This window comes from Lactuca sativa, chromosome 2, assembly GCF_002870075.4.
Source record: "Lactuca sativa cultivar Salinas chromosome 2, Lsat_Salinas_v11, whole genome shotgun sequence".
NCBI lineage: Eukaryota > Viridiplantae > Streptophyta > Magnoliopsida > Asterales > Asteraceae > Lactuca > Lactuca sativa.
This window is the reverse complement of record NC_056624.2, coordinates 234,248,347-234,274,134: the sequence shown is the minus strand read 5'-3', so window position 1 is coordinate 234,274,134 and position 25,788 is coordinate 234,248,347.

The following is a 25,788-nucleotide window of genomic DNA, read 5'->3' as shown; positions in this document are numbered from 1 at the left end:
AGAATTTGACATTTGGCTTTCTGTTGTTGATGATCTCATAAGGAGTAAGTGTGAAACACTTATTGAGATAGGACCTATTCTGCGTAAAACAAGCTGCAGCAATAGCATCGGCCCAGAAATATAGAGGTAGAGAAGCGAAACTTAGCATGGTTCGGGCCGCCTCACACAAAGATCGGTTTCGTCTTTCGACAATCCCGTTTTGTTGAGGGGTGTAGGGAGCTAAGAAGTTGTGACTGGTTCCTTTTTCTGCTAAAAAGTCTTCAAATTCTCTATTCTTGAACTCCAGCCCATTGTCGCTTCTGATGTTGCGAACGACTTTCCTCAACTGCACTTCAACCTGCTTGATAAACATCTTTAGCTTGAGAGTTGCCTCAGATTTGTGCTTCAGAAAGAACACCCATGTAAAACGTGAAAAGTCATCAACAATAACAAGAATATACTTGCTACCGCCAATGCTTTCGATAGAAGATGGACCACATAAGTCAATGTGAATTAACTCAAGTGGTTCAACGACTTTAGTGTTTATTATGGATGGGTGACTTTGACGACTCTGCTTCCCCATTTCACATGCAGCACACAAATGTTCTCGATCAAACTTGAGCAATGGAAGACCCCGGACATGACCTCCTGTGACAAGTTTGTTGATATCCTTGAAATTGAGATGGGAGAGCCTTCGGTGCCACAGCCAGCTTTCGTCAGAATGTGCTTTGGATAACAGACAGATAGCTGGATTTCCTTTGATAGGTTTGAGATTGAGAGGAAACATTTCGCCTTGGCGCTCTGATTTGAGAATCACTCTTTTTGTTTTCTTCTCTATTATTTCCGAACCCTCATCATCAAACGAAACTTTAAGACCGGTACCTCCAACAAGTTGACATACACTGATGAGGTTATGTTGTAGTCCTTCAACATATGCAACTTTTCTAATCGTGAAGTCTCCATTTGTTATCATCCCATAACCTTTTATCGTGCCGTATGAGTTGTTCCCGAACTTGACATTCCCGCCGTTTGAAAGAGATCGGAATTCCCTCAGCTCTTCCTTCCTTCCTGTCATATCACGTGAGCAGCCACTATCAATATACCATTCTTCGTCGAACTGCTCGTCACTGATAACCTGCAAAAATCAAGCAGATTTAGGAACCCAAAGTTTCTTGGGTCCACGTGAGCCTTTCACAGGAACAGGAATAGTAAGAGAAATGTCAACAAGATATGTTCTTTTTATTAAAGTTGTTTCATCTTTCTTTTTAATAGTGAAAACTTTAATTTTGTTGGGATTTGTTATAGTCGGTTTGGATTCAGGTTCAGGCGTTTGGGCCTTAGAATGCTTTTGATCATTCTTGACTGAGGAAACCTTCGATTTTCCTTTCAAATCTGTTGAAGATTTTGGATTTTGAGTTTGAACAGAATTGGATTTAGAAGGAGGTTGAGAAGAATTAGAATAGGAGAATATAGACTGAGAAGTTTTCTTGATTTGAGGTTCTAGGTGGCCCTTTTGTTTTTGGTCATTAGTGAGACCGAACCTTGAGCCTTGGGAGCTTTTGCTCTCGGAACCGAACCTATGCTTTCGGTAGCTGGTGTTCTCTGAACCGAACCTTTCTCTTCGGTTGTAATTCCTTTCAGAACCGAACCTGTCCTTTCGGTTGTTATTACTTTCTTGCGGAATGATAGTACTTTTCTCTAATCTTCTGTCATAATCAGAAAAATGGGCGTTTTGAGATCGCCAGAATTGTTTTCGCTCTGAGAGATTCTTTTTGTATCTCAGATTCCTTTGCTGCTTTTGATCCTTTACTTGCTTCGGCTGTCAGTGGATGTTGGCTTTTTGCTTTTGCTTTTTGTCAGCCGGTTCACTTTGAACTGATGATTTTCGCATGAAGGAGTGACTTCTTCTACAGGAACTTCTTTTGCACCACTGGTACTTGGCACATCGAAGTTTTCAGGCTTGTTTAGTGGCTCTAGCACATATCTGCCTTTGGTTTTCCAGGACGTTCGCTCTGACAGACCAACGGTTTCGTCAGCATTATCTATACGAGCAGACCAGAAAAATTTATCACAGCCATCTGTATTATCTTCGTTTACAATGGCGGTGAGTTCGGCTGTCTGATGTTCGGTTACTCCTGTGACCTTATACACCTGATTTGGTGTTGTTCTCACCTTTTGGTACACAACTGCCTTTTCTTCTAGAATCGGGGACTTATTTTGGGACAAACGAGCAAACTCCACAGAATTTTCAGAAATAATATTTTCATGGTTTTCGGGTTCGCTCTTGACAAACTCAGAACAGTCGACTTCATCCACTACAGAAATTTCACTCATATCATCATCCTCATTGAGCTCAGATGCGTTTTCAACATCAATTTTATTTTCTGAGCTCAAGTTGGCATTCAATGAGTCAAACTTTTGTATAGTTTCGGTCCTTCGTTTCATTTTATCGTTTTCATCCAAAAGGTTTTTCAACATGTCCTTATGGTCCTTGGACTTTATAAAAGATTCGATTTTGTCCAGACCATACATATAAGTCGGATTCACATCATCAGACGAAACTACACTTTCACAATTATATGCTTCAGCGTCGATTTCATCTTCCTTAAATTCAAGGAAGGGCAAAATCATGCGATGAATTTTCTGCCCTATTTCACAGTTCAGATGAAGTTGAGTGATGTTAGCATAAAGACGTTTAGCAATTAAACAAAAGACATTTCTTTGTTTCAAAAGTTTTAAATTGTCTCTTTGCAAATAAATGTTTTCATCTTTGGATTTAATCAGCTCCGATTCCTTTAGCTCTATCCACATCCTCCGTTCCTCACTCTTGGAAGACACCCTGCTTATTTGGTCAGTTAGGTTAGAATTGGTGACCCGTGTTTGAGTTAAACTGCTATCTAGATTTGAGATTCTTGAATTTAAGCTTTTTAATTCTTTTTCATACGAATTTTGTGGGACTTTAAATGAAACAAAAACGGATTGTACCTTCTTCATCAATTCATCTAGCTCATTGAATTGCATGCTGAGAGGTTTGGTTGTGAAGCATAGGTCCTCTCGCTCCTTGGTGTCTTCATTCCCACCATCCGTATTGTATCCCCTCATTTGAGATACATCTGTCACCATCAAACACTTCCCACCGCTTTCTTCACCTCTTGCAACGTATGCCTTTCCATGAGATGGCTTCCTGACCTCATCATCCTCTGAGTCGGTTGACCAGACCTGCACGCCACCGAACTCATCATCCGCTGCCGAACCCTGCACAATTAAAGCATTCATTGAAGGGTTAGCAGTATCTTTCTTTCTCTTGATCTCTTCCAGCTATTTCATCAACAAGGCCTCTTTATCTTTTTCCTCATCCTTCTCTGCCATTTTCTTTAGAACGCAGTCTTTGGCATAGTGGTTCTTTCCTCCACAATAATAGCAGTTTACACCTAAATCTCCTTCAACTTTCGCCTCTTTCTTTGGTTCCTCTGTCTTCGGTTCCTCTCTAACCTTTTCAAAACCGTAGCTTCCCTGCCAATTTCGGTTCTTATTGGTAGGGAACCTTTTCTTAATGAACCTTTTTGGATTCGACACCATCATTGCATAGTCTTGTGAAGTAAGATCATAGTCTTCTAAGTTGAGATCTTCATCTTCTACCACACTTTTGCTTTTGGACAAGAGGGCCAAGGACCCTAAACTGGAGACCACATTTTTCTCTTGCAAAACAATCTTTTCTTGGGATTTCAAAATCTCCACCAGATTTGCCAACGAATAGGATTTAAATTGCTCATGAGCTTTAATAGTGGACACAACCGCTCTCCACTTGGATCTAAGGCCATTCAAAAAGGTTACTTTTTGTTCAATCAGCTTCCTTTCTATATCGTGTTTGATCATCTTGCTAAGAAGATGATTGAAGCGATCGAACGTCTGAGTAACAGTTTCATCAGAATTCTGCTTAAATTCACCAAACTCAGACAAGAGCAAGGTCTGAATAGAATGCTCCAAATCTTCATCTGTGGAATATAGCTCTCGCAGCCTATCCCATATTTCTTTAGCAGTGTTACATGAACTCACTAGCCTGAATGTATCTGATTGCAGAGCGAATCGAATCAGTCTCAATGCTTTAATGTTGCATTGAAACTTTTCCTTTTCGTCTTGAGCAACATCCTTTACGTCCTTTAATAGATCATTGTACTCCTTCTGAGTTTTAATGATTTTTGACGATCCAGAGAGAGCAAATGGTCCACAAACGATTGCTTCCCAAATAAGGTATCCATTGTCTTCCGATCCGATGACATAATCTTCAAAGTGATGTGCCCAGACTTCGTAATCCTGGGTGTAAAGGATAGGAATCTTCGTCGTCGATCCAATACTATTAGAGATGTTGATGGGATTAGATTGTGACTCGTCCATGCTTGATCGTTTTTAACCTGTTTGAAAGATCAGACTTGTAATATTTAATATTAGGGCAAACAATAATGGAATGACGGCTCAATAATTATTAGTTAATGCGGAATAACCCTAATCGCAAACTCTTTCACAGAAAAGATGTGTATGAATTACACAGCCTCCTGCTCTGATACCAATTGATGAGTTATTAATTAACTCTTTGATCGATTAGATCTTTGTAACAGGTATGCGATGAACATAAAAACAGTAAACAAAACACAAGTATGAATCAAGATGTGTCGAATGATTTGATTACTCGATCCTCAGCAGAGCTCGACTAAGAACTTCCACTGTAGAGGATTCTAGGTTTACAAAACAAGAACGATAAATTTGCTGAACAATAAATCTCTAATCGTTACTAATCGTCCTCTCATTCTAGGATGCATGCAAGAATCTATTTATACTAAACCCTACAAAACTCACGGATGGACAGGCCCATACCGGAGATACATATTGGACTAGCTAACGATCCCAATAGACGCAACACAAAATACGACCCAACAATGGAACTTGTCGAGTATATGTGCAGAATCGGCGAGTTCAAGGCAATGTCCCAACCACTCGAAGACGGACTTGACGAGTTCAAGGAGAACTCAGCGATTCATAGACATTGTTAGAACAAAGTTCTATCAGGATCGTATGATTCTAAGCAAAATATAAATAAGAACGTAATGAAGAACATAAGTATTGCACTGAATATGTCGAATGATTAATGCAAAGATACCCCAGAAGAGCTCAATAAAGAACTTCAATCTGTAGAGGTATTATAGGGTTACAAGAATCAACGTAATCGACTATTCTCTCTTATACGCATACATGCATGCATATATTTATATTAAAACCCTAACAACTTATCTAGATAAAAGGAAACTATTCTAGATAAATACGGATGGACAAGCCCAACCCGATTACAAAAGGAAAAGGCCCAAGACGCAACACTAAAATACTTAACAATCTCCCCCTTTGCGTCTTTGGAGCAGAAACTTCATCCCTTTTTCACAATAGAGGCCATTTTCACGGTTTCAAATATCCTCGGTATAATGGCCAGAATGTGATGTCTAAACGTTATGTACCACCAAAGCATATCTGTGAAGTTCTTTTTATCCGCTGCTGAGTTCTGCTTGCATCGATGAATGATATTGATTATATGCTCCAGACAGTCTGTTGAAAATAGATGCTTGTCAACCAACGCAAACAAAAACTTGTGCCTCTCACCCTTCGTGAACATGACAGTCAAATTTGTTGAATCAATCTGCCCCAACTTCATCTGATTCACATCACTGGGCTTAGACGTTGGCTTGACAGACGGTTTCTTGTTCATCACCTTTGCTATCTCCTGATCCATAGTGGCAAGCTCATGGACATAGGAGGCCAACATTCTTTTTAGATGTTTTAGAATCGGCTCATACTCCCTTTGATTTGAGAGCAGAATGTTGTATAGCAGAATCCAATCATGTGGATTAAGGTTGGGAAGATCTGCCAGAGAAATAAAGTATTTCGTATTTGCTGTACCACGGTTGATCTTGAAGTTTACATTCACAAACCTCCCAGCAGGTGACGGTTTCAGTACCTTGACTTGTGTAATTTTCTGTGCACTCCAAGTCAAGTACTGTGGTTGACCATTCTTCAAATAAAAATCTACTAACTCTCTGTCAACCTTCGGATTCGGATGAGGAACCTCAGCAGTGACATCGAAACAATGAAAGGTAAATGCTTTTCTTGTGAATGGCATGTCGAACTGCGAGTCCTTTGAATTGTCACATTCAAACGAAGCAATTGGTTCCAACCAATACATAGAAGGAAACTCAATCGCCTAATTGATGAGTGTATCTCTGTCCCATTCTGGAAACAGAGTCTTCTTGCATTGCAAGACATCCTCCTCTTCCTTATTATTTGCCTCTTGTGCCACCTTCATCGTTTCATCAAGCTCTTTGTCCCTCTTCTTTCTTTTAAGGGCTTCAACGATAGTCTCTTCAGTATCACTATCACTATCGGCTTGAACTTTCTTTCCAGAAACCGAAGCTAAATTATCCTTCAGTTCTGTTTTGTCTTTCAGATCTGCACTCTCTTCTCCCCCCTTGTTTTAGAAGAAAGACCTTCTCCGAGACACCCTTCATCTCACTGAGAATTGTAATTGTAGGAAGGAGTTTGGACTAGAGATGCTTCCGGATGGTTAAGGTCAAGAAGGGATCATGAGCTTCAAGACGAGTAGTCAAGATATTTTTCACATCACCAGCACAACTTTGATAAACTTCCCTTTGAGTCTTTAACAGAGAGATCTCTTTTTCTGCCTGGACCAGTTGAACTTTTTGGAGATCAATTGTAGCTTGGTGTTTTATCAGGTCCTCCTTCAACGTACTTTCTGCAGAAAGAGAATCAAAACGAGAATCCAGAGATTGGAGAAAAGATGTGGTTTCTGTTTTGAGATCAATACGAAGGGCTTCAAATTGTGTGGTTTCATCCTGAAGAGTTTTAGAGAAGGAGTCCACCGAAGCTTAATATTTGGCCGCATTTGTGTCAATATGAGCTTTCAGAGAATCAAGGAAAATCTGAGTTGTGTGAACAACCTCAGTAACCTCCTTTGTGGCCTTTGAACAAGAAGTGGTTGACTTATCAACTGCTTCTGTGGATTTATCAATAGCATCGGTGTATTGCTTAATGGCAGTCTCCAAGAAGGCTTTTAAAACAACACTGCCATAAGCTTTGCTATCAGCAAGCAATCGATCCAACTTTTCATTGATGTCCTGTATATGTTGACTGGTGACAGGAGCATCAGGATCATTATTTGTTGAAATTCTATAAGGACTGTAATACAACGAGTCATAATCCTCATCATCTCCACCAAGAGTAGCACCAGAGGTAGAGGATGGGGTTGGGGATGGTGGTATGTTGATAACAGGAGTATCAATCACAGTAGTAGCCTTTGTATCAGATACATTGACTTCCACTGGGATTTTGGGAATGGTGGTAGTGATGGATTCGGTTATAAGAGGAGTTGAGATAGGAATAGTTGAGACAGGAACAGAGGTAATGATGGTTGAAGGGGGTAGAGAAGTTGGTTCAGTAAGAATGGGTGGTATATCGGTGGGAGCAGAAAGTGGAGCTTTCTGTTTTGGTGATGGTGGTGGAGTGGAAATTTTAGTGAGTTTAGGACATGGGGGAGGAGTTGGAATTTTAGTAGTTTTTGGAGAGGTTGGTGGAGTTGGAATTTTGGTACTTTTAGGAGATGGAGGTGGGCTTGGAGATCTTCGAGGTGTGGGCTCTCTGGTTGAAACCTGAGGATTCTCCGCTTCTGCGTCTTCATCTTCAACCGTATCAGATCCAGGAGAAAAGTTCCCCTTGGGTCTGTTAGCCATCTTCTTTATCTTCTTCGGTTTTGATTGAGAAGAATCCCCTTCACCAAACTTTCGCTTTGAAAATTTTGGCTTACCCTCCTTAGTTTCTTCTTTCTCTTTCTTTATTACACATTTGCCTCTGTTAGCAGGCTGATCCAAGGCATCCAGTGCGGCTTGTTGTTCTTCAGACAGAACCCTTGGACCAAGAGGAGAGAGTTTACGGTATTCGACCATCACATTGCTTTGTGCCGAAACACACTTGCACATGGATTCCGGAATCAATCCATAGTGATGAAACTTACGTGGATCGGATATGATGATCTTCTTTGTATGGAATAAGGCAATAGAGGCAAGAAGAGCATCCTTCATGACAGGTATCTCCAAAGAATCCATGGCCTTCTTTGTAATTAGGGTCCAGAAACGACCACAAGAGATCTCTGAATGACGGTTCGTTGTGTTTAAACTCTGCACTACTTGAGACCAGATTATAGTGCCATAATCTAGGTTGATCCCGTTTTATAAACCATAAAGAATGGTAAGAAAACCTTTGCTTGTTGTGTCTGAACCACCACATCTTTCCGCCAAACCCTTGATTAGCAATGTCAGCAACCCATTCCATTGCGATGGTAAACACAATTTCTTGACCTTGGCAATCGTTGTAAGCACCTCTGTGTATCCCATCTCATACATCATCGTGAATAGTTGTGTTGTAGTGATGAAATCAGGCGAGATGATCGAAGAATCAACTGCAAGCCCCAGAATGGAACAAAACTTCGCCTTAGAGATCGAGGATTTCTTGTCGTGAATGGTGAAGTAGATGCGATCTTTATTCTTGTCATAAGTCGCCGATGAGTAGACTTGAGATAGCAGCGACATTGGAACCGCTTCAACCTGGGTTAGGGCCAACAACAGGGGGGAATACTTTAGACATTCCACAACATATAGCATATATGAGTCATATAGGAATGGACTCATTTCGATAATCATGTTTTGGTTGGGTTTGATTGCAAGCAAGGAGGATGTTGCAGTTTGATCATGTGCAGAAGATAAAGTCGCTATTGATAAACGAAGAAGAAGATGAACAGTGTGAACGTGTAGGAGTGAGATTATTCGAGATTGGTAAATGACAAATAAAACGATCTCCCATATTTATACCTTTGCCTGGAGAGAGAAAAACGTGATGATGAGGTTGCTAAAGCGTCGCTTGAAAAAGCGCGATTTGACAGTGTGGTTAATCCCAGGAAAACGTCAGCACGCGTGGGTTTTGAAATGGATCAAATTTACACGCCAAAATCTTATCTTCATACCGTTTGAAATTCCATATATCCCCTTGTTTGGTCGCAACCGATAATCAAAACTTATACCAAACAGCAATAAGAATGTTGGAAAATATTAATTTTCATGCATAAGAGTGTGAAAGATAAAGAAATAAAGCAAGTGTGTATTTGACATGAGTGATGTCTTTTTAGAAGACAGAAAGCAGAGGATTCCGGGCAAGAATCACTTCCTTCAAAGTCAAGAGAGACTTGAAGTGCTTGTGTGGTTTCCCGAAAAATACGATCAACTGTTTGTTAATAAACATTGAAAGGCTTCTTTTGATCACAGGTATTGGGTGGTTGTCCTCCAACCGAACATCGAGTTTTAACATAAAACCGATTGTTGGTAGAGGTACCTGTGAGACCGATGTGATCTATAGAACAGGTAGGTGGGATTTATTATTATGTTAATGACTTATAGGAAGCAGAAATCTCAAAAAAAAATAAACTGGACCTCTTTGGGAAGAAATATCTTGGCTATAGACAATTTCATAAAAGATCACGCAAAATAAAAAGAGATTTCCTTAGGTAACCAGTAAATGCTTGAATATATCACTCACCGTCAATTCGTTTTTGGTGTCGGATTTTGGGTTTCACTTAGAACATGGTAATCGTATCCAAGATCATAAACACAGATGTTGTGTAACCATAAACCTCAGTGGTAAAGACCGAGAGTCTCAAGGGTTACGTTAGTGAACCGAAGGTAGATGGAGAATGTGAGGAGGTGGTTTAGGAACCGAATGTACCTTCTGCTAGATAAGCGTGACAGAGCAGAGAAACACTTAACTCATATGAGAAGAGTAAGGTAGCTCTAGACCGAGTGAGGTAAAATAGCCTGATTTGGAAGAAACGATGGGTATCGATTGAATCATTAAGGCTTACTCAAGATCATAGAGGCTTAAGACAACATACAGCAGCATGCTTCTAGGGACCCTTAACTAGGTTGTATGAAAGTTGAAACATACCTGCTTTAGATCTATCGACTGTTGGGCTGAAGTTTATTTTGATGTAGCGTCTTTTGGGCTCGATAGTTTATTTAATTTTGTATTCCGGTTTGGGCCTGTCCAAACCGTGAGCCTTTTGTGTTTAATATATAAGTATATGCTTGCATGCATATTAGGTTAACGATTGAAAAGATTTTAGCGATTACTCTAGAGCTTAACGATAGATTGCAGGTTTATTTAATCGTTCTTGTAACCTTCTAATCCTCTATAGTTGATGTTCTTAATCGAGCTCTTCTGAGGATTCTGTTTAATCATTCGACTCGTTTGATTCTATCTTGTCTTGTTCTTATTATTGCGTTCTTACTGTTTTATATTTATATACTTGTTCAATATCTAATCGATCTTCATAGATTAAAGGTTTTAAATCTCTTCAATTGGTATCAGAGCAGGAGGCTGTGTAATCGATACACATCTTTTCTGTGAAAAAGATTTCCATTAGGGTTTTTCCGCAACTATCGATATTTATTGAGCCGTCATCTCATTATTGACGTATCTTGATATTTATTGTTTTGCCCTAATCTGCTTTATTACAAGTCTGATCTTTGAACAGGTTTTTTCGATCATAATGGACGAGACGCAATCAAATCCAATTAATATTTCCAACAGTATTGGTTCGACAAAAAAGATTCCAATCTTATACACCCATGACTATGAAGTATGGGCGCATCACTTCGAAGACTACGTGATAGGATCTGAGGATAATGGATACCTCATATGGGAAGCCATCATTAATGGACCGTTTTCTCATTCTGCAACTTCCAGGATTATTAAGAAACAAAAGGAGTACAATGATCTGCTGAAGGATGTTAAGGATATTGCACAAGACGAGAAGGACAAATTCCAATGCAATATCAAGGCGTTAAGGTTGATCAGATTCGCCCTTCAATCCGACACCTTTAGGTTGGTCAGCTCATGCACGACGGCAAAGGAAGTTTGGGATAGACTTCGCGAACTGTATTCTACAGACGAAGATCTTGAACATTCTATCCAAACCTTGCTCTTATCTGAGTTTGGAGAATTCAGGCAAGGAGCCGAAGAAACGGTGACTCAGACGTTCGATCGCTTCAATCATCTTCTCAGCAAGATGATCAAACACGATATTGAAAGGAAGCTTATCGAGCAAAAGGTTACTTTCTTAAATGGACTAAGGTCTGAATGGAGAGCAGTGGTTTCTACAGTCAAAGCCCATGAGCGGTTTAAATCATACTCCTTGGTGAAACTGGTGGGTATTCTAAAGTCCCAAGAGAAGATTGTGGTGCAAGAGAAGAATGTCGTTTCTAGCCTTGGTTCGTTGGCCCTCCTATCAAAAAGTAAAGCAGTGATGGAGGATGAAGACCTCAACTTGGAGGAGTATGACCTCACGACTGAGGATTACGCCATGATGGTGTCCAATCCCAAGAGGTTCATAAAGAAGAGATTCCCCAGCAATAAAAACCGAAACTGGCAGGGGAGTTACAGCTCAGAAAAGGTGAACAATGAACCGAAGGTTGAGGAGCCCAAGAAGGAACCGATGGTGGATGGCGATTCCGGAGTAAGCTGTTACTACTGTGGTGGGAAAAACCACTATGCTAAAGACTGTGTGCTTAAGAAGATGGCTGAAAAGGATGATGGAAAGGATGAGGAAGCTGTGTTGCAGAAGAGGCTGGATGAGTTGAGAAAGAAGAAGTCTACCGCTAACCCTTCTATTAATGCTCTTATTGTGCAGGGTTCGGTTGCTGATGACGAGTTCGGTAGCACTGAAGTTTGGTCTACCGACTCAGAAGACGATGAAGTAAGGAAGCGTACCCATGGAAAGGCTTATGTGGCAAAGGAGGAGAGCAGTGGAGGAAGATGCTTCATGGTGTCTGACGTATCTCAAATGAGGGGATACAACACCGATGGTGGAAGCGATGGACCGAAGGTGCAGGAGGACATGTGCTTTGCGGCCAAACCACTCAGCCAGCAGTTCAATGAGCTCGACGAACTGATAAAGAAGGTACAATCGGTTTTTATTTCATCTAAAGTACCACCATCCTCATATGAGAAAGAACTAAAAAACGTTAATACAAGAATTTCTCATCTAGATAGTAGCTTAACTCAAACTCGTGTCACCAATTCTAACCTAACTGATCAATTAAGCAGGGTGGCGTCGAAGAGTGAGGAGCGGAGAATGTGGATCGAGTTGAAGGAGTCTGAATTAGTTAAAGTTAAAGACGAAAACATTTATTTGCAAAGAGATAACTTAAAATTGTTAAAATAGCGGAATGTTTTTTGTTTAATTGCAAAACGTCTATATTCTAATATTACTCAGCTTCACCTGGACTGTGAAATAGGCCAAAAGATCCATCGCATGATTTTACCCTTCCTTGAGTTTAAGGAGGATGAAATCGATGCCGAAGCCTATAATTGTGAGAGTGTGATATCGTCTGATGATGTCAATCCGACCTACATGTATGGACTGGACAAAATTGAGTCCTTCATTAAATCCAAGGACCACAAGGACATGCTCAAAAATCATTTGGATGAAAATGATAGACTTAAACTAAGAACCGAAACCATACAAAAATTTGACTCTTTAAACGCCAACGTAAGCTCAGAAAACAAAATTGATGTTGAAAATGCATCTGAGCTTAACGAGGACGACAACATGAGTGAAATTTCTGTAGAGGACACGGTTGACTGCTCAGAATTTGTTAAAAGCGAACCTGAAAACCACAAAAATCTTATTTCTGAAAATTCTGTGGAGTTCGCTCGATTGTCCCAACAAAAGTCCCCGATCTTAGCAGAAAAAGCAGTTGTGTATCAGAAGGTCAGGACCACTCCGAATCAAGTATATAAAGTGACTGGAGTAACCGAACATCAAACAGCTGAACTCACAGCTATTGTAAACGAAAACAATGCTGATGGCTGTGATGAGTACTTCTGGGAAGCTCCAATAGATAATGCAAACGAAACTGTTGGCTTATCTGAAAGAACCTCCTGGATGAGTAAAGGAAGATACATACCTGAACCCTTGAATAAGCCGGATAATTTCAATGAGCCTAGCACCAGTGGTACGAAAGACATTCCCCAGGAGGATGAAAGTTCGACAAAAGAAGACGCTCCCTCTACTCCCTCGGCTCAAAGTAAAACTCCTTCAGTTCAAAAGGAACCAGCCAAGGAGAAACTGAAAATGAAAGTTAATGTTCATCATCAACCAAAGCAGATGAGGAATAAGAAGAGAGAAAGGAACCAAAGATACAGGATGAATCTCTCTGAAAGGAGACAATTCTGGCAATCCCAGAATGCATACTTCTCACATCAAGATAAGAATCTGAAGTATGAAAACAATCCTGTTGGAAAGCCTGAGAGTCACAATAACCGAAAGCCAAGGTTCGGTTCACAAGAAAACACCAACCAAAAGCAAACGTTCGGTTCTGAGAAAGACTTCAACCGAAAGCCAAGGTTCGGTTCACAAGACGATTCCAACCGAAAGCAAAGGTTCGGTTCTGAAGTTAAAAGAGATCAAAACTCTAAGGTTTGTCCTTCCAATGATCAAAAGCTAAAAGATCACCTAGAGTCTGCAGCCAAGAAGTCCTCTCCAACTAAACCCACTTCTTCTACTACTTCCAATTCTTCTACTAAACCAACTTCTTCTACTTCTTCTAATTCTTCTACTTCCACCAATTCATCTCCATCTTGCTCTAAAGCTAATTCTGTTCATTCTCAAAAATCTCATCTATCCGCTGAACAAAAGGGCAAACAGAAGGTCAATGAATCTAAACCAGAGTCCAAACCGAACACATCCAATCCTATTAAGATAAAAGTGTTTACCATTAAAAAGAAAGATAAAACAACTCTCATAAAACGAACATATCTAGTTGACATCTCTCTTACTGTTCCTGTTCCCATGAAAAGCTCACGTGGACCCAAGAAACTTTGGGTTCCTAAATCTGCTTAATTTTTGCAGGTTATAAGTAACGAGCAGTTCGACGAAGAATGGTACATCGATAGTGGCTGCTCACGTCACATGACAGGGAGGAAAGAGGAGCTCAGGGAACACAGATCACTTGAAAATGGTGGCAACGTCAAGTTTGGAAATAATTCTTTCGGCACCATAAAGGGATACGGGATGATAACAAATGGTGACTTTACTATAAGGAAGGTTGCCTATGTGGAAGGGCTCCAACACAACCTCATCAGTGTATCTCAGCTTGTTGGAGGTACAGGTCTAAAAGTCTCATTCGATGATGAAGGTTCTGAAATTATTGAGAAAAAGACAAAGAAGGTGATTCTCAAGTCAGAGCGAAAGGGTGAAATGTTTCCTCTGAACCTTAAACCCATCAAAGGAAACCCAGCTATATGCCTGTTATCAAAAGCTCAATCTGACGAAAGTTGGTTGTGGCACCGAAGACTCTCTCATCTCAACTTTAAAGATATTAACCGACTTGTCACTGGAGGTCATGTTAGGGGTCTTCCATTGCTCAAGTTTGACAGAGATCATCTGTGTGCTGCATGCGAAATGGGCAAGCAGAGTCGTCAAAGTCACCCATCTATAATCAACACAAAAGTTGTTGAACCACTCGAATTACTTCATATCGATTTGTGTGGTCCTTCATCTATCGAAAGCATCGGTGGTAGCAAGTACATTCTTGTTATTATTGATGACTTTTCAAGATTTACATGGGTGTTCTTTCTAAAGCTCAAATCAGAAGCGACTCAAAAGCTGAAACTGTTCATCAAGCAGATTGAAGTACAGCTCAAGAAGGTTGTTTGCAACATCAGAAGCGACAATGGTCTTGAATTCAAGAACATGGAGTTTGAAGAGTTTCTTGCAGAAAAGGGAATTAGTCACAACTTCTCAGCTCCTTACACACCACAGCAGAACGGAATTGTCGAAAGACAAAACCGATCTCTGTGTGAAGCTGCCCGAACTATGCTAAGTTTCGCTTCCTTACCTCTTTATTTTTGGGCTGATGCTATTTCTGCTGCTTGTTTTACACAGAACAGGTCTTATCTCAACAAGCGATTCACGCTCACTCCATACGAGATTCTCAATAACAGAAAGCCTAATGTGAAATTTTTCCACGTGTTCGGCTCAAGGTGTTTCATCTTTAATTCTAAAGAACACCGCAACAAGTTCGACGTCAAAGCCGACGAGGGAATTTTTCTGGGATACTCCCTCACATCCAAGGCATACAGAGTCCTAAACAAGCGTTCGAGAAAAATTGAAGAGACATACTACGTGACCTTTGACGATGGCTATGTCAAAAAGCTACAAGCCAAAGAAGACATCGCAGGGGAAATCTTTCCTCAAACTGGACAAGTCACAGTCTCGATCGCTAACTTATACGATAAATTTATGGGGCTCTTTGACGAACCAAAAAAAGCTTCTCTCTCAGAAGCAGGTGCAGCAGACAACAAGGTCGACCACATGAAGCAAATTGTCGACGAAGCTGCCAGGAGAATGAATGAAGGGGAATCAACTGCTAATGACCCTCCATCCAACAATGCTTCAGTCGAGGGGGAGCCAAGCTCACAAGTCCAAGGGGAGCCATGTTCTACAACTTCAACCGAAGGTGCTTCAACGCCTGAAAGTCCAGCACCACAAGAAACCCCTGAACCTCAAGTTACTCAAAGCTCATCCATTGAGGGGGAGCATGATGATATGACGCTTAATTACGATAGCCAATCTGAGCCAGAAGAAATGATGAATGGTGAACTAGATCCAACCTTTGATCCAAATTACCCTCCTCTTACAAAATGGACCAGAGATCATCCTATCTCTCAAGTAGTTGGTGATGTATCTGAAAAGGTTCTGACCCGATCACAACTGAAGGCCAAACAGACATCCTTATTTTCAAAGGTTGAGTTTTGTATGTTTAACTCATTCGTATCAAAAGTTGAACCAAACACAGTTAACACTGCCCTCGATCACTCTGATTGGGTTCAAGCAATGCAAGACGAACTGAACGAATTTGAAAGGAACAAAGTCTGGCGCCTCATTCCAACTCCACCAGATGCTTCGGTTGTTGGTCTCAAATGGGTCTTCAGGAACAAAATGGACAAGGAAGGTAATGTAATCAGGAACAAGGCTCGTCTGGTTGTAAAGGGATACTGTCAGGAGGAAGGGATAGATTATGAAGAGACGTTCGCTCCAGTAGCTAGGCTAGAATCTGTTAGAATATTTCTGGCTTATGCTGCTCACAAAAACTTTGCAGTTTTCCAAATGGACGTCAAGTGTGCATTTCTCAATGGAGAACTTGAAGAAACTGTGTATGTGGAGCAACCTCCTGGGTTCGTGAACGAAAAGTATCCAAACCATTGCTATATTCTGGATAAAGCTGTGTACGGACTCAAACAAGCTCCGAGAGCCTGGTATGAAACGCTAACTAAATTTTTAAAGATGTCTAAATTCAAACAAGGTTCGGTTGACCCAACCTTCTTTCACAAAAAGGAAGGTAACCACCTTATGATAGTTCAAATTTATGTCGATGACATCATCTTTGGCTCCACGAATCCTAGCTTAACAACTGAATTCAGAAAGTTGATGGAGACTAAGTTTGAAATGAGCTCAATGGGTCCTATTAACTTTTTCCTTGGTTTAAATATAAGACAGGGACTCGAAGGCATCTTTATCAATCAGGAAGCTTACACGAAGACTCTCCTAGCAAAGTTTGGCATGATGGGAGACTCCAAAGTCAAAGTCCCAATGGCATTCGGCACCAAGCTTACCTCATCTCTAGACACACCGGCTGTCGATATCACGCTCTATCGTCAAATGATAGGCTCACTAATGTATCTTACTGCTAACAGGCCTGATATCATGTTTTCTGTGTGTTATTGTGCTCGATTTCAGGCAAACCCTCGCGAACCTCACATGCTAGCAGTGAAGAACATCTTACGCTATCTCAAGCGAACCACCTCCTTAGGTCTATGGTATCCATCCAACTCAGGCTTCTTCGTTCAAGCCTATTCTGATGCTGACCTTGGAGGATGTGGACTCGACAGAAAAAGCACAACTGGTGGCTGTCAATTCCTTGACGGGAAGTTGGTCAGCTGGCAATCCAAGAAACAAACGTGTGTGTCGTTGTCTACTGCTGAAGCGGAATACATTGCCGCTGCATCCGGCACATCACAAGTGATTTGGATCCAGAGTCAACTTCGAGACTATGGACTCAATATGAAGAAGATCCCACTATATTGTGACTCCGAAAGTGCAATTAGGATCTGTCATAACCCAGTGCAACACTCTAAAACCAAACACATAGCACTGAGGTATCACTTCATCAAAGATCACGTGGAAGATGGAAATGTCGAAGTTCACTTCGTAAGAACCACTGATCAACTGGCTGACGTCTTTACCAAAGCTCTTCCTGAAGCATCTTTCAACAAAATATTGCAAGGGCTAGGTATGATGGAATCAGAGTCATTACCTCACACTACCTCTTCACCTCAATCGTAAGAAGCGAAACCAACCGAACGTTCGGGTTCGGTTAAACCATATGACTCGCTCATCACTTCAAAGGTAGTTCTTCTCTGTTGTATATTTCTTGTACAAAATTACTTTTCTTTGTGATAAAAGTATTTTCCAATTACATGTCTAAACTCCTTGGTTTCTTAAAATTTTCCAAAACCGAAACCTACCGAAGGTTCGGGTTCGGTTTTCCAAAATTTTGTTGAACCGAAACCAACCGAAGGTTCGGGTTCGGTTTTTCCAAATTTTCCTGAACCGAAATCAACCGAACGCTCGGGTTCGGTTTTTCAAAATTTTCTGGAACCGAGACCAACCGAACGCTCGGGTTCGGTTTTTCAACTTTTTCCCAACCGAAACCAACCGAACGTTCGGGTTCGGTTTCTCATATTTTTTCCAAAGTTTTTTTAATTTTTTTTATAAATCTCAAAAACACCAAAAATATTTTTTCTCTTTTACTTTTTCTTGTGTGTTTGTTTGTTTATGGGGATATAATTGATGAATTACTTAAGTGTCCCTAGAAGCATGCTGCTGTATGTGTCCCAAGCCACATAAGATTTTGAATAATAGCCTTCATGACCTGGTATACACAAACCTTGTCTTCCCAATAAGGCTAACACATTTATTCTAATCGTGAGCTACCTCACTCTCTTCTCACATGAGTTAAGAGTTTCCTTCTTGGTCCTTATTTTCGCAGCAGAGGTACTATGTTTTCTTAGACCATCTCCATTACATTTCTCCATTATATTCGTTTCATCATCGTAACCCTTGAGACTCTCAGAAATTACCACAGAGGTTTATGGTTACACAACATCTGTGTTTATGATCTTAGTTTCGTCTCACTACGAGCTGAGTGAAACTCAAAATTCAACACCAAAGAATTGACGGTGAACAATTAATTTGCTCAAGCTTTCACCAAAGAATTAACGAATGTACCCTCATGAAATCTCAATTCTCTTTTGCGTGATTCCTATGAAATTGTTAAACCCCATAACATTTCTTCCCTTGGGATCCATTTTTTACTTTTTTTTTGAGATTTTATATTTATCCAAGCCACTTTAAAAATAAAAATTCCTACCTACTTGTTCAACAGACTACACCGGTCTCACAAGTACTTTGTTCACTTTCTTTCTTATTTCAAGATTAGAATAGCTGAATCAAAGCGAAAGCCACCCATATTTAGCCTAATTAAAAGAAGCCTTTCAACATTTATTAATAAGTGTTTGATCGTAATTCAACGGGAATCCACATTAACACTTTACGGTCTCTCTTGACCTTAAAGGAAGAGATTCGTGCCCGGGATCATCAGTTTCGTGTCATTATTGACATCACAGAAAATCCTTAAAAGAGTTGCTTTATTTCTTTTTCTTTTACACTCTTTGCACGAAAATCTTTGATTTTCCAAAATCCAGTTACTAATTATTACAGGCTGTATTATTACTTGGTGGTTAATTATGAAGCTGTGGTCAAAAACAATCCACGTGGATATTCAATTCAAAAGATGCCGTTTAAAAGGATAAGAAGGAAGTATGCTGACTCGGCGGGAGTTAAAGGGATTGAAATTCAAACGACGGTAAAAAGGGGGCGCGTGTGAATGCTTGAAACGGCCCTACTTTTACTGACATTGTGGACGCGTGTGCGACATCCAAGCGTCATCATTTTGGCAATTAAAGGCGCGTGAGGAATTGGAACGGTTTTCTCTCTGAAACGGCGCTTGTTGGGCGGCGTGATCCTAGGAATCTGACACTCTCTCTCCTACGTGATCATCGCACGCCTCAACTGTCATCCATCTGTCACTGAGGAAACCTTTTCGTATTTCCATAGAAGATATGAAACGATCTTTCTCTCTTCAATCCCTTACTATAAAAGCCCGTCTACAATCCCATTAACCTTTTTACTGCCTCCGAAATTTTCAAAGAACAAATACTCCCAGACAGCTCTCTTGTTCATCATCTTCTCCAAACCTTCAACAATGGCTGAATCTTCTTCCGTCCATGCTACTTCACAAATCCTCCCCATCCGTCCACAGCAATCTCTGGTGATTGACCTTAATCCACTGGCGTATGACTCCTACATGTCGCCAATCATTGAATGCTTGAAGTACTCTCAACTGGCACCAGCTCTCTCAAGGATCGAATCTGTGCCAATGGTGGCCCTATCGCAGGTTTACGCGACTGCTTATTACGACAAGGCAGTCGACCGGGTGTTCTTCGAGATTGCAGAACACAAAACTTCAGTTTCTCGCCAACGTTTTTGCACCATGCTTGGGTTTGCTGTTGACCCATCGAGAATAAACCCGGAGATGATTCCGGTTGGGTTTCTGTATAACATGTTTTACAACATGGGGTACACGGAGGTTCTCACCTCCGTCGCGAAATTCAAAAAGTCCTGCCTGCCGCCACAGTGTAACGGCTTATTTACAGTTCTTTTTAAGGGCCTGTCGGAACGGAGCTCAGGATCCGACGGTGCTAGTCGCCTCTTCATGTCGATCATGTATGCGGTCTACAACGGGATTAACCTGGACTATGGGTTGGTCCTATGGCAACAGCTCATCCAGAGCCTCTCTTCATCATCCCGACACTCTGAGGTGTCGTTGGCCCGGTTCTGGATATTGATTACAAAATGGGCGATGGACAAGTTTGACATTCCCACTGCTGACAGTGCATCGATGTCTTCTGTTGGTACGTTTCATACCAAGAAGATCATTGTCTCAGATGCATCGAAATTTTCCTTCATTGGCTCCATCCCGGAGACAATGTATGCAGACGTGCCCTCTGACAGCAGATCGATTCGGATGATCAAGGAGTTTAGGCCAACTGGTCCTAGGGAACTGACATCGGATATGCTCAGGTCTATCCATGATGCTGACAAACCGACGAACAGGGGCAAAAAGGCTGAAAAAGGGAAGCAAGCGACCAAAGCTCCTAAGGGTCCTTCTCCCAAAAAGAGGAAACAAACAAAGGCTGCACAGTCCCCACAGCCGAAGAGGAGGAAGACACAACCGAAGCGCAAGCTTGTTATTCCCTCTTCTTCAAGCGATTCTAAGGGAGGGAGTTCAGATTCTGAAGGCTCTCAAGGAGACGAATCTCCTCAACGAGGCAACACACCACCTCGGTCCCCTACCCCAGAAATGGAACTTCATAATTCCCCAGTTCCTTCCCCTCCTCCAACCATTCCTACTTCCATTCCGACCATAAACCCCACTATTCCCCCAACCTCTTTCCCTATACCACCACCCATTTTCACCCCTGTAACCGAACCACCACAAACCGAAACCCATACAACCGAACCTACCCATACACAACCACCACCCAAATTTAACCCCACACCCACTCAACCTGAACCTACCAAACCCACTACACCCCTAGCTTCATCACCCCCTCCATCTCCAGAAAATGCCTCTGATGGCGAAAACCCTTACCTTGGTGGTGAACACATGAACTTCGATTCGGTCTACTATAGTCCGTTTCAAGTTCAGAGTGATGAGGAGGATGATGCTCCAGTGACAAAGAAGCATCTAAAAGAGCTCAATGAGAAGGTTGACCTACTTCTCGCCTCCTCTTCCAACCAGCAGTCCTCTCTCTCTGAAGCTGCCTTTCAGAAAATTGTTGACGCCTTCTCCAGGGCTCAACATGATTCGGTGGCCTCAGCAACTGCTGCGATTGATGCCTCCACCAGAGCCTGTGAGGCAGCGACCAAAAAAGTTGATAAACTATTCTCCGACGCTTCTGTCCTGTTGAAGTCTTTGCAGGAAAGCGCCGACGCCACTAAGACAACTTTGGAACCGATTGTTCAGCAATTGGCCAAGTTCGTCTCCACGGAGTTGACTTCGATCGCTACCCTTCGCCAAAACATAAGCGACGACAACTCGGTACTTCGTGCCTCCATCGATGCGCGCCTCGCTAAGTTACAGGAGGATCTCGCAGCCGAGAATTCTTTGATGGACACTCTGGCGAGTAAAACCACCGCCCTCAAGGTCAAGAGCACGCAACTTTCCAACTCACAACAACAACTGGAAGCTCTTCGATCCGAAAGGGAGGTGATCAATACATGTGTTTCGGATGTACACGCTGCCCTATCCAACATCCTGGAAGCACATGATCCGATTCTAAACCATTCGGTGAGGCGAACCCTCGCTGAAAAGCTCTCTCCGGCCATGGACCTTCTAAGCAAAATCGAAGGCCTTCCTAGTTTCGTGTCCATTCCGAAACAAGGGGGAGATGAGAAGAACGGATCGAAACCTCCTCCTTCCTCCAAAGCTACTCACACTACCGAACCACCTGCGACTGGTCAAGCTTCGGGTTCGGGTGTGAAGAACAAAGGCAAAAACTTGGCTGAGGAAGAAGATGAAGATGAAGACAAGGAGACCATTGTTGACTTGTTAAAACGTAAGAACAGTCGCAATGCTGATGATGATGCCAGTCACGTGGCGCGAGAGGCTGAAGAAGTCGAACGTAGGCAAAAGGAAGCCCACGATCTCCTTGAGAGTAGGAAGACTCTCTTCCCTGCATGGACTCGGGAGAGAATGATCAAAGAGGCCATAGAAACTCCCAGCATACTATGGCTCGAGCCGGTTATATCATTCGACTGCAACAATACTGTCGACTCGCAGTTTGACATGCCGCTGATTCGAAAGGCGTTTATCTTCCACGCCTTCTCTAACATCTTTGAAGTCCCTCATCCGAACGCTGAGCTTGACAGGGAGCTCATTGACTTCTATCTGGCGGCTGCTCGTCCTCAATACCTTACTTGGAGCGCCCAGAAGATTGTAAATGTTCGGGTGCTGAAGCCTTACGCCGAAGGGAGATTCACAAACGTTCGGTTCAAGCTGATTCGGGGATCTGCTAGAACTGCTCATCTTATCTCTCTGGCGGATCTACCGAATCTAAATCCTCATGATTGGATTGTCCTGTACAATATCCTTTTGACTGATGAAGCCGAATATGGTCCTATTATAGACCATGTCAAAAGGATGTTAGCATGCTACATCATGGAGGTTGCCCTAATGGATCAGGAGGTCGCCACAGTCTTCAAGAAGAAACCGAAGATTGCTCCTGTGGGATCGGCCAGTGATCTCAACCAAATGCAAATGGGCAAGATTGATCCGAGACAAAACTCGGTTATGTTCACTAGAGCGGAAGGACAGAAATGTCTCTTCGCTTTAGCTGACAAACACCTTTACACCACAGCTTGTTTGGAGCATGTATTATCGATCATCAAACGGTGTAAAGTGAATTCGGCTGATGACATCAAGTACTTCAACGATATGATCCAGTGGTACATCCGGTTTAGACAGACCATTCTCTCCATCACCAAATGTCTGTTTAACACCGTGAAGAAGAAGGTACCTGCTTCAGCTGCTGGCCCAAGTAACAAGTGAAGGTCTCGCTCCAAATTGACGCAAAGGGGGAGATTGTTGGGCTGAAGTTTATTTTGATGTAGCGTCTTTTGGCTCGATAGTTTATTTAATTTTGTATTCCGGTTTGGGCCTGTCCAAACCGTGAGCCTGTTGTGTTTAATATATAAGTATATGCTTGCATGCATATTAGGTTAACGATTGAAAAGATTTTAGCGATTACTCTAGAGCTTAACGATAGATTGCAGGTTTATTTAATCGTTCTTGTAACCTTCTAATCCTCTACAGTTGATGTTCTTAATCAAGCTCTTCTGAGGATTCTGTTTAATCATTCGACTCGTTTGATTCTATCTTGTCTTGTTCTTATTATTGCGTTCTTACTGTTTTATATTTATATACTTGTTCAATATCTAATCGATCTTCATAGATTAAAGGTTTTAAATCTCTTCATCGACGATTATACTTGTGTTTACCTATTAATGACAGACACCAAACAAAACAAAGACTTACAAAATATACAACCGAAACCTTATCTTATTTTTGGATTTTTGAAATTTTTTTGAAAAAGAATAAAAACAGAAAGACTTACAAAATATACAACTGAAACCTTATCTTATTAATGAGAGAAGCAAAATAGATCGATCATGCAATTTTCCTCTATTCCGGAGAATTACGGAGCCGAAATAGACAGAGCGGTTTGTCCATGTCGGTTCCCCAAAAATCTAGAGCAGAGATAGACCGAGCGGTCTATCTATTTCGGTTGTCTTAATTTTAAAGAGAGATTTGAGGATTCGGTACCGACTCTCCTTCCATCATACCCAAACCTTGTAAGATTTTATTGAAGGTTGTTTCTGGTAAGGCTTTAGTAAAGATGTCTGCCAGTTGATCAGCAGAACGAACAAAATGTACTTCTACGTTCCCGTCTTCTACATGATCCTTGATGAAATGATACCTGAGTGCAATGTGCTTGGTTTTCGAATGTTGCACTGGATTATGACAAATCCTGATTGCACTTTCAGAGTCACAATAGACAGGGATCTTTTTCATACTCAGCCCATAATCTCTTAACTGACTTTGAATCCAAACAACCTGAGGTAAATGATGCGGCAGCAATGTATTCTGCTTCTGCTGTGGATAAAGAAACACAGGTTTGTTTCTTTGATTGCCAACTGACAAGTTTTCCGTCAAGGAATTGACATCCTCCGGTAGTGCTTTTCCTGTCCAGTTCACATCCTCCAAGATCAGCATCTAAAAAGGTTTGTATAAAGAATCCAGATCTTGTAGGATACCAGAGACCGAGAGATGAAGTCTTTTTCAGATATCGAAAAATATTCTTCACAGCAAGCATGTGGGGTTCTCTTGGATTAGCTTGAAACCTGGCACAATAACAAACAGAAAACATGATATCTGGTCTACTAGCTATTAGATACATAAGGGATCCTATTATTTGTCGATAAAGAGTTATGTCCATAGCCGGTTTCTCCAGGGATGGAGTTAGCTTGGTGTTGAATGCCATAGGAACCTTTACTTTTGAATCACCCTTCATTCCAAATTTAGTTAGCAGATTTTTGGTGTATGCTTCCTGGTTTATAAAGATACCTTCTGGTCCCTGTCTAATATTCAAACCGAGGAAAAAGTTAATAGGACCCATTGTGCTCATTTCAAATTTAGTCTCCATCAACTTTCTGAATTCAGCGATTAAGCTTGGATTCGTGGAACCGAAGATGATATCATCGACATAAATCTGAACAATCATCAAATGTTCGCCTTCCTTCTTTCGAAAGAAGGTTGGGTCAACCGAACCTTGTTTAAACTTTGACATTTTTAGAAAGCGACTAAGCGTTTCATACCAGGCTCTTCGTGCTTGCTTTAGCCCATAAACAGCTTTATCCAGCACATAGCAATGATCCGGGCACTTTTCATTCACAAAACCAGGTGGTTGCTCAACATAGACAGTTTCTTCTAATTCTCCATCCAAGAATGCACATTTGACATCCATTTGGAAGACTTCGAAGTTCTTGTGAGCGGCATATGCTAGAAAAATTCGAACAGACTCTAACCTTGCCACAGGAGCAAAAGTTTCTTCATAATCAATCCATTCTTCTTGACAATAGCCTTTTACAACCAACCAAGCTTTGTTACGAATGACATTCCCTTCTTTGTCCAGCATATTCCTAAACACCCATTTCAAGCCGACAACAGAGGCATCTTTCGGTGTAGGAATCAATCTCCAAACTCTGTTTCGTTTGAATTCATTGAGCTCATCCTGCATTTCTTGAACCCAATCAGAATGATCAAGTGCAGCATTTACGGTTTTCGGCTCTATTTTGGAGATAAACGAGTTAAACATACAAAATTCCACTTTAGAGAATAATGTTGTTTGTTTCGCCTTCATTTGAGATCTAGTAAGAACACTTTCAGAGGATTCACCAATAATTTGCTCTTTGGGATGGTCTTTTGTCCATTTTGCTAGCGGAGGATAGATTGGATCATATTCTGGATTTAGTTCTGCTTCAACTTCAACTTCAACATCTGACTGATCCCTTTCACCTTCGTCAGTAGAACTGTCACTTGTTTTCTCCTTCTCCCCCTCGACTGGCGAAGTGAAGGCTTTGTTTTCAGCAGAATCGGCAGTGGGTATCTCCCCCTCGATTGGACTATCACCTGTTGATTTCGGTTCAGTTGTTTGAGTATCAGTTGAACTAGTAGATATTGGGGCGGAATTGGGATTCTCCCCCTCAACAGGAACTTCAGATGGTTTGAAAGTGGTAGAGTTCTCCCCCTGGAACGTTGAATCGGTGTTTGAAGTACTAGGTGATGGTTTAGGAGTAGGTGTTTCGTTTTCCATTGATTTGGCAGCTTCTTCTATGACTTTCTTCAGATTATCTACTTTGTTGTCTGCTGTTGTTGCCTCCGAATGTATTGCCTTTTCTGG